Here is a 9,192-nt window from a genome sequence, read left to right on the forward strand (position 1 = left end):
TTACATTCGATGTGTTTTAACGACGCGAGATTAAAAGTCTAATTTAGCTTCTCTTACAAATTTCGCGAGTTCCCTCATATGTAGAACGATATTTGCTTTAAACAAATCGTGCGTAGAGTTGTAATACTTGAATATTTTAAATCTACGCCTTAGGGGCATGAGTCTTGTGCAGTTGAAAATCAGGTGATTTGCAGATTCAGTTACGTTACATGTTGGATATAGGTCACAACTAACTATTTTGCATTTTTTCAAAAAAACGTTGTCATACGTATGATTTATCATGAGTCGATTCAGGAGTCTCATATCCTGAGCGTTCCATCTAACCTTCTTGTGCCAGGGAACCCTTGGAACATTTGGAAATAAATCAAAGAAAAAACCACCAGACAATGAGGAAGCCTCCTTGTAGTAGTCATTCCATAAGGCGAAAACTCTTTTCTTGACCTCTCGACATGCTTCACCTAACGTATAGTTCAGCCTAACAAACACCCCATTTGAGATGGCAGATTTTGCAGCTTCATCCGCTTGTTCGTTTATTGGGATACCTGGCATCCAGTAGATGTCTACATCTGGCCATACCAGTAAGTTGTGAATATTTGCCACTGGATAGGCATCTGATTCTGCATTTTTTAACATATATATAGCTGCTAAACTATCCGTAAATATAGCTACTTTAGTTAGTCTTAATTGCTTGGCAATGAGACAGGTCATGTTAATTGTAAATAATTCAGCCATAGCAGACGAAATTTTTATCTCTGATTTAAATCTATAAGTCTTTTTTCCGTTTACATCAATAATACCCATACCCACTTTACTATCACATATTGAGGCATCACTTGCAAAGATATGGTACTTTGTTTTCTTGAGATTGTGGAGAATTTTATAATACATAACAAGAATTTGTTCTTTAGGTACATTTAGTTTGTTTATATTAAAAGGTTTACTATGTAGATGCAGTCTTTTATTTGCAGTGAAAGTCACTGCTGGTTTGGTCATTTCAAAAATATCCCTAAACTTGTTTGCTACTATCGTGTAAGACGAATTTACTGATTGAGAGCAGGTGTAACTATTGTAAAGATCATAGTTTTGAGTCTTTAATCTCAAAAGCTCTTTGGCAGTTAAAAAAATTGCTCTAAAGTTTGGGGGCATTTCACCCGCCAAAGCAAAAATCACATGCTTTGGAGTATCTGGTGTTACCCCTAAGCATCGACGAAGCGCAGCGGCTTGTCTCGAAAAAAGTTTCCCAAAGTTACCTTTATTTAGGTTTGCCATGGTGGACGACGCATATTCAGCTTTTGATCTAATGTGTGCTTTGTATATATTTGTGGCAACTTGAGGTCTTAGGCCACTCTTAATATTGGTGGCCATTTGCAACAGTTTCATGCCAGACCAAGATTCTTTCCTTATTTTTTCTACATGTTTCTTGTCAGACAAACTCGATGTGATTATTCTACCCAGAAACTTTATTTCCCTGACTTCAGGAATACTTTGCAGATTCATAACGATATTTACTTTCGTTTTTTTGAATGGTGTCATAGCCATAATCGAACACTTAGTTGGATTCAGGTTGAGTCCTAGATCTCCACAAAGGAGCTGAAAACTTTCGATCTTGCCTTGTAAATTTATTGCAGCCTCACAAAAAGTGGGTTTGGCTAACAAGATTATGAAATCATCAGTGTTTAGGGCAGCAGCGCGGTTAACAGCGCTCGACCAACATCCACCCTCCTACAAAACATTGGTCCTTCGAGCCGGATCTTCGCCTTCCCTATAAGGAGGAGTCCAACCTGCAAGCATCGGTGGATTACATCGCTACGTTCCGAAGATAAGTACGATTTCGTCTTCCCAAATCGCTTCCTAGTGCTTTTTTTGATTTATTCCCCACCACGTCCGAGTTCCGCGATATATGTATATATATTCTTATATACATATCTGTGCATACAGTGCTATCCTTCTCTGTGCTTCCTTCTCTTTCGCCAACGCCATATTATCGGCGATTCCGGCCGTTCTCCGTTCCGTCGCCTCCAACTACCAGTGCTACGGTAGTTCTTCCATTTCGTTTTGTCTAGGCATGATTTGTGAAAAATTAAATATATTCGACAAAATCCAACTGCACCCCAGTTCACTAAAACATATGTGCATTCCAATTCGCCAATCCGCGGATTCCGCATCCGACTTCGCATCCAACCTCTGCGTGTGCGAGTAGTATGCCAACGGGGGACAAGGACAGCAAAGGGTTCTTGGCTGCGACATCTCCACGTCGGCTACGCACCTCTTCCGCCTCAGGAACTACCCCCACTCAAAAGATCAAGTCGCCAGTCACTCCCAGAGCAGCCAGTAGCAGCCCAGCTGCGAGGACCAAGTCGGTTCTCTTCCCGTCTCCCGTCACTCTCAAGGTGCCAGCTCGGATCCAAGGCTATCCAACCAGCTCCTTCGGTAATAGTCCCGTCAGCTCGAGACCTTCCATCACAATGGCTCAACCCGCCACCACTACTGCACGAGCAAAATTAGCCGCCGCCATTGGCCGGCTGGCTCATTTGGAAGCGCGCATCACTTCCGCTTCATCCGCATCTCTTTCCGAGGTTCGCCGAGGACAAATTCTGAGTATGTGGGCGGATGTCGAGGCGGAATATAAAGCTTGCTCCGCAGTGATGGTTGACGAGGACCCAAGGGTCCAAGAAGACATCCGAGAGAAGTACGGCGAGTGCTATGGGGTATTTGAGCAGTGCCTCGCCGACCTCAATGCTCAGCTGGCCCAAACAGCAGACCATCCGTCTGCCCTACCAGGGCAGTCCATCCGCAAACCTACCAGGGCGGCTGCCGACTGCCTCCCTGCGACATCGAGGTCTTCGCAGGAGATTACGTCCGTTGGCCTACTTTTCGAGAGCTGTCTCCGGTAGAGAAGTTGTACCATCTCACCGCGAAGACAAGTGGCGATCCGAAGGCCATAGTCGAGAAGTCCCCGCTCACAAACGATGGTTTCGAGTCGGCATGGTCGGCCCTCCGAAACCGTTATGAAAATAATCGGCTCCTGGTGACCAACCAGATAAATATTTTGCTCTTTTTGCCTCGCGTCGAGTCCGAGACCAGTCGAGCTTTAAAAGAGCTTCAAAGCACGATGCAAGGGGTCCTCACCGCCCTTGCTCACTCCAAGGTCTGCACCGACAACTGGGATAGCCTCCTCGTTACTATTTGTGCCTCCAAGTTGCCGAAGTCGACCCGGTCTTTGTGGGAAGCGTCCGTCACAGACAAGAAGGAGGTGCCTCCATGGACGGAAATCGATGCCTTCCTCACTCAGCGCTATTTGACGCTAGAGGCCATGGAGAGCGACCCGTCCACTTCCAAAGGCAATCCGACCCCACCATCGTCCAAAGGTTCCTTGAATCCGCAATCCTCCGGAAGCAACTCCAATCCGTTCCGGTCTCATGGTAGTCCCGTGCCAAGGAAGTTTCACTCCTTCCAGACACAAGTGAGTCCGAAGAGAAGAACGTGTGATCTCTGTTCCAAAGAGAACCATCCGATCCGACTGTGTCCGCACTTCCTAGAAATGACTGTGGATGCACGAGCCAGCTGCATTAAAAAAAGGCAGCTGTGCTTGAACTGTTTCGCTAGAGGTCATCAGCTCCGTGAATGCCAAAGCGCCCACAGTTGCTTCACTTGTGGAGCCCGCCACCACACGCTCCTGCATCGGGGGACTCCAGCTCCCAGCGAGCTGACTTCCACAACAGCGGAGGATCCCGCTTCTTCCGTCGCTCCGCCCAACGTTCAGAACTATTTTGCTTCGGGAACAAGAGCGGTGCTTCTCGGTACGGCAATAATCAACATCTGCCACCGGGGGACAAATTTCCGGGCCCGCGCTCTGATCGACTCGGGCTCCGAGGCGACGTTCATTACGGAACGTCTCTTTAATATCATCCAGTTGCCATTCTGCCTTATTCAGGCCCAGGTTTCAGGCCTAAATCAGACTGTAGCAGCCCAATCCAAGAAGCTCTGTGATTTGTCCATTCGCTCCCTGATGACGCCGAGCGTACAGTTAAACGCCACGGCCAACGTCCTGCCCGACATAGCCGGCAATCTCCCTTCATATCCGATCCCGCAGAGCGCGTTGCGAGACTTGCCGAACCTGCCTTTAGCAGACCCTAAATTTTATGAGAGCTCACATATAGACGTTCTGATCGGAGCCGACATCCTTCTGTCCATACTGTTAAGCGGCTCACAGACCGACATCTGTGGTTCCCTCCTCGGACAGCAAACCATCTTTGGATGGGTGCTTACCGGTCCAGTGCCAAGTGCTGTTCCAGACCAGATTGCATCTTTCTCCACCCAAATTTCCCACGTCCGCGATGCTCCATTGGACAAACTTCTCACAAAGTTTTGGGAGGTGGAGGATCTACCTATCAAGGTAGCAGGAGAGTCGGACTCCTATTGCGAAAGAAATTTTCTGCGAACCACGTCAAGAACGTCAAGTGGAAAGTACGTGGTAACACTGCCGTTTCGTGACCCCGATCATTGTGGATCAGGCCTGGGGCATTCAAGGTCCATTGCCCTAGCTCAGTTTCTCCGAAATGAGAATCGGCTAAAGAGAAACGTTCCATTTCAAGAACAGTATAAGTCTGTGATCCAGGAATACTTAGATCTCGATCATATGACAGAGGTTCCGTCCACTAACGAGTCCGCCAATTATTATCTTCCGCACCATGCGGTAATCAAGCCGGAGAGCACTACCACGAAAGTCCGCGTGGTATTCAACGCGTCCAGCCCTTCTGCGAACGGCACGAGCTTAAATGATCTTCTTCATGCTGGTCCGGTCCTCCAATCCGATTTAACCCTCCAAATCCTGAAGTGGCGCTACTTCCGATACGTCTTCAACGCCGACATTACAAAGATGTACCGCCAAATTTGGGTACATCCAACGTGCACACCCTTCCAGCGAATATTATTTCGAAACCAGGAGGGTGAAATTCGGGATTATGAGCTGAAACCGTGACCTTTGGTGTCAATTGCGCTCCGTTTCTAGCCATCCGGGTACTGCAACAGCTTGCCGACGACATCCAGTCGCGATTTCCAAAGGCAAGCCACATTGTACGGCATTTCATGTACGTCGACGACGTCCTAGCCGGGGCAGACTCCATCAAGGAGGCTCAGCTGGCTATCCACGAATTGCAGGCCGCCCTCAGCTCTGCAGGTTTTCCACTGCGCAAATGGACGTCCAACCAAAAGGAGATTTTGGACGAGCTTCCGAGTGACCACCTCCTGCACACCGATTTTCTGGAAATCGATGCCGAGAGCACGGCAAAGATCCTCGGAGTTCGCTGGAAGGCGGCGTCAGACGAGTTCTTCTTTGTTTCTCCCGTGTTCACGCTTGAGTTATCCTACACCAAGCGAGAAGTTCTTTCCCAAATTGCGAAGCTGTTTGACCCCGCGGGGTGGCTAGCCCCATTCATCGTCCGGTCCAAGATTTTTATGCAGGAGATCTGGTTGCAAGATTTGGGATGGGACGAACCTCTTCCAAGTTCGTTGTGCCAACGCTGGCTGGACTTTCTGCAAAGTTACGCATCACTACCCGAGATCAAGATTCCAAGATGGGTATGTTACCAGCCATCGGTAAAGATCGAACATCACGGTTTCTGCGATGCCTCCGAAAAGGCGTACGGTGCAGCGCTCTACGTGCGCGTCGTGTGTGACCAGCATATCACGGTGCATCTACTGTCGGCGAAAACACGAGTCGCTCCCGTGAAAACCGTTTCGCTTCCTCGACTAGAGCTGTGCGGTGCAGTGCTCCTTTCCGAAATGGTGCTACTACTGGACCGATTCTATTATTGTACTGGCCTGGTTGAGCAAGCCCGCTTGCCATTGGACTACCTTTGTGGCCAATCGAGTGACGAAAATAGCTCAGACTACCGAAACCAGTCATTGGGCTCATGTTCGTTCCGAACATAACCCCGCTGACTTAGCCAGTCGAGGCGTAGCTTTACCAGAACTGGTGGGTAGCCAACTCTGGTGGCATGGACCAGCGTGGTTGCAATCTCCACGTGATCAATGGCCAGCCCAAGCCGCCGAAACTCCAGTTCAAACCCTAGAGCAGCGGGCCGTGAAGGTCCATCTCGTTTCCAGCCCACCCGAAGATTTCCTGGAGCGATTCTCCCAGCTTGAGAAGGCTCTTCGAGTGCGGGCATATGTTCTACGTTTTATTCAGTGTTGCCGGAAAGTAACACTCGCATGTAGGGACCACCTCACTAGTGGGGAAATTAACGAAGCGGAGCGAACTCTTATCCTAGAGGCGCAGCGCCGGGACTTCCCCCAAGAATCTCACTGCCTGAGTGGTAAACGTCCCGTGCCAAGTTCAAGCTCTGTTTTGAATCTGAGCCCCTTTCTAGACCGACAGGGGATCATGAGAGCCTGTGGCCGGATCACAGCTTCACAAGATCTGAAGTATGACGAGCGCCATCCAATCATCCTGTCCTATAGTTGCCGCCTGTCTCGCCTGTTCGCTCACTTCACGCACAGGATCACTCTCCATGGCGGCAGTCAACTGATGACGCGCCTCATTCGCTGCAAATATTGGATCCCGAGAATAAGGAACCTGATGAAGGGCGTGGTGAACTCCTGCAAGGTCTGCATCATCCACAAGAAGAAGCTACAGACACAACTGATGGGCGATCTCCCGACAGACCGAACTTCTTTCTCCAGACCGTTTACCCATACCGGTATTGACTATGCAGGTCCTTTCGACATAAGGAACTATACCGGGAGAGCGTGCCTGATCACCAAGGGTTATGTGTGCGTATTTGTATGTTTTTCCACGAAGGCCATTCACTTGGAGGCTACTTCCGACCTGACCACCGAGAAGTTTCAAGCAGCTTTCGCTCGCTTCGTCGCTAGACGAGGTTGTCCGCAGCGTATCCATTCCTACAATGGAAAAACTTTCGTGCGAGCAGCAACTGTACTTTCTCGGGACTTTCTAGAGGCGTTCCAGGATTCGGTGACTGAGGCATACAGCCATCAACGGGTTGCATGGCGTTTCATCCCGCCAGGAGCTCCACATATGGGGGGCCTTGGGGAAGCCGGCGTAAAGAGTTTTAAAACGCTCTTCTACAAAGCCACGTCCACCCGGAAATATACCTTTGAGGAGCTCTCGACGCTGCTCGCTAAGATTGAAGCATGCCTAAATTCCAGGCCACTCTCACCTATGTCCGAAAGTCCGACAGAGTTGCTGGCCCTCACTCCAGGGCACTTCCTTATCGGAGGACCGTTAATGGCGACCGCAGAACCCGAAATTAAAGAGAACCTCCAGTCGATCATTAATCGGTGGCAGCATTTGAAGGCCCTCAACCAGCAGTTCTGCCAGAGGTGGAAGGATGAGTACCTCAAGGAACTCCACAAGCGCATCAAGTGGCAGACGGATATGTCCAATCTTCAGATCAGCGATATGGTTATCGTGAAAGAAGATAACCTGCCTTCTAACGACTGGCGACTCGGAAGAGTACAGTCCGTGTATCCCGGCACCGATAACAGGATTCGGGTGGTAGACATTCTTACTGCCCGCGGTGTGCTCAAACGCCCGGTCGCAAAAGTCGTTCTCCTTCCGGGGGAACTCCCTCGTCCCGTACAACAATAACGGAAGGCGTCCTGTGCCTAGCCCGTTTAGTAATGCCTCTCCGTGTCTACTATTCCATCCAAGTTTCTTTTCGCCTCCAAAAACCCTCGTTTGTTCTTCCAACAGTACTTAGAGAAGTGCCTGTCACCTGTTCCTAGCACGTTACTAATGCTTCTCCGATTCTTCTTTTCCGAACCAGTTCATTTTGCATCCAGATCCTGATGGCTCCACAACCCCGTGTCAATCACACCTCAGGGAGCAGACGCTCCCGAGTACAAGCTACCTACCGCTGCCGAGTCTGCTCCGGAAGCCATCCACTACGAGACTGCCGTAGCTTCCTCAAGCTGAGCGTGGCGAAGAGGCTCCGAGCCCTGCTGGTCAACAAATACTGCCGGAACTGCCTGGCTCATCAGCACTCTGGCAAGGATTGCCGAAGTGGTGGCCAGTGCAAGGTGTGCCACAAGGACCATCACACGCTGCTCCACATGCGACCGTCCCAGCGCCCAGCCCGCTCGGAGTCGCCAGCTCCGTCTCCAGCTCCGTCTCCAGCTCCGGTGTCCCGAGCCGATCGCCGCCCCCGTTCTCCGGAAAGACGCCCCAAGCCGGGGCCCTCCCGGCGGCCAGCCCGCTCAAAGTCGTCGGCCGCGACTCCAGGTCCGTCTCCAGCTCCGGTGTCCCGAGCCGATCGCCGCCAACGGGTTCCCGCAAGACGCCCAAAGACGTGGTCCTCTCAGCGCCCAGCCCGCTCGGAGTCGTCAGCCGTGACTCCAGGTCCGTCTGCAGCTCCAGCGTCCCGAGCCGATCGCCGACCCATCGTGGGTCATCCGGCTCCATCGGTCGATACGCTGTTGCAGCACCGAAGCACCAACTGCCTCCCGACAGCCCGAGTGGTCTTGGACACGGGAACGAAAACCCACGAGACAACGGCGCTCATCGACCCATGCACGCCTGTGAGCTGCATTGACGCTTCCTTGGCCGCCGACTTAAAGTTGCCCAGCACGCGCATCGGAGCGGTGAAGGGGGGTGAGGATGTTTAGGGCAGCAGCGCGGTTAACAGCGCTCTGTTAGCTCGCGCGCTCTCCCATGCCCTTCACTCTCGCGCGGCGTGCACGCGATCCACTCGGCGCTCCATCCCTGGCGCTAGCCGTAGGCCGAGCGGGAGAGAACAGTCTCTCGACACCTACGCGCCTATCTACAACCAGCCCTCAGCTGTGTGCACGCCAAATACACCAGAATTATAGTTGACGCCCCCGCCTTTTTATTTATTGGGAATCCGAACTGTGGGAACGACCAACATCCACCCTCCTACAAAACAATCAGCAAATTGAAAAATCTTGGTGTCGTTGTCCTCAATTTCATGTAACCGAAGAGTATACAGATTAAAAAGAACTGGCGACAGACAGCTTCCCTGTGGCAGACCATTTGTAACCTTCTCAGTCTCCGAACCTAAATGCAAAAACCTTACTGACAAGAAATTTTGAATCCATAGTATAATTTTGTTAGGAACTTTTATCCACAACATGATTTTTTTTAGGAATGCCAAATGTACACAGTTATACGCATTTTCTATGTCAAGGCAAGCAACTACTATTTTCTTATTT

General features: G+C 50.5%; 1 pseudogene; it reads left to right on the forward strand.

Annotated features, from left to right (window-relative positions):
* The first annotated feature begins 2,201 nt into the window (after positions 1-2,201).
* LOC121404481 lies at positions 2,202-7,254 on the forward strand (annotated as a pseudogene).
* Positions 7,255-9,192: the final 1,938 nt, after the last annotated feature.

This window comes from Drosophila obscura, unplaced genomic scaffold (assembly GCF_018151105.1).
Source record: "Drosophila obscura isolate BZ-5 IFL unplaced genomic scaffold, ASM1815110v1 contig_207, whole genome shotgun sequence".
NCBI classification, from domain to species: domain Eukaryota; kingdom Metazoa; phylum Arthropoda; class Insecta; order Diptera; family Drosophilidae; genus Drosophila; species Drosophila obscura.